This window comes from Phaethon lepturus, unplaced genomic scaffold (genome assembly GCF_000687285.1).
Source record: "Phaethon lepturus isolate BGI_N335 unplaced genomic scaffold, ASM68728v1 scaffold11195, whole genome shotgun sequence".
Taxonomy (NCBI): domain Eukaryota; kingdom Metazoa; phylum Chordata; class Aves; order Phaethontiformes; family Phaethontidae; genus Phaethon; species Phaethon lepturus.
Window position 1 is genome coordinate 16,774 of NW_010539994.1, and position 1,346 is coordinate 18,119.

Here is a 1,346-nt window from a genome sequence, read left to right on the forward strand (position 1 = left end):
CATACCAAAACTAATCATCCCCTTCCACCCGGTTCCTTTTCTGGTAAAAGGGAAGAAATAATACGTGACAGATGCTGATAACTTTGCTCAGGGTGCTTCTGCAAGATACTCAGATATGGCAAGGCAACGCATGGATCAAAAAGCTATCCCTGTCGAAAGAAGCTGGAGGAAAGTCCACTGCTATCATTTGTCAATAAGCAGCCCAGAGCTGTTTCTCCCTAACTCTGGATCATATTCTTAAGGCATAGGCCGGCTACTAAGGATTTTAATGACTTATTATTTTTAGTAGTACAAAATATTTAAAGGTCACACTCATTTTAGTCAGAAAATAGAAACACATCAAGTACCTTAATGCATTCAGACCAGCTAATCAACACATCAGCACAGCCAGGATTTTGAATCTCAAATACGTTACTTTGAGCTGCTCAAGGACTGAAAAATTCATAAATCAGAAATGACTAATGGCCGTATTCAGCAAATAATTTCAGACAGTGAATGCATTTGAGAAGCCCTCAATCTGTCTGCAGGAAGATCAGAAATGAGAGGAAGAGGTGACTTTGGCTGTCCTTCGCTGGGAAATTATTTATTCGTAGTAAACCCCAGTTGTTTGGCTCCCAAAACACCGACCCTGAGGAGCTGGGCCAGCCTGGGAATGCTCAGGGCACGCTCTTGGCAGTAATAGCAGTTACCCTACAGAAACCCTCAGGAAAAAGTTTGCAGAAGCTATCATACTTACTTCAAAAAAATAAATCCCTATCACCCCATGTCCTGTGCTGGCTCAATCCATCAGGAAAAGAAACTTCTGCTCCTGCAGTGGCTGGCTGATCTCACTGCTGAAATAACGAAGCATTGTGAGGTTTAAAAATAAAATTTGCTATCATCAGATTGAAATCGGTCAGATCTGCAGCAGTTGCTGTAAAGCCACATCTGCCCACTTAACAGGGAGTCGTGCCGCAAGGCGACTCCAAACCCTCAGGCCCGTTCCCTGGCCCCAGAAGAGCTCCCGTTTGGGTGTCCGTCCCCACTCCTCCCCTAGACCAGGCTGCGGGCCGGATTCAGGGCAGTAGCCATCCCAAGGCACCCAGGCTCAGGGCATCAGCTAAAGGATTTCACCTTTGGGACGACAGCCCTGCTCTGATGGACACCAGCCATGCACGTGCTGAATAACACCGCTCCAAGCACTCCACCTCGTCTTCCCGCTTCCCCGGGAGGCCCGTGGGCAGCTGGCAGAGGAGTTGCAGCTCTCAGCTCCCTCTAATTCGGTGGAAGATCACTCTTGTCCCCTGTGTAGTCTGTGTGTGCCTGGGGCACGGTGCTGGTGGTGGCGGCCACCCGCCCTGAGGAGA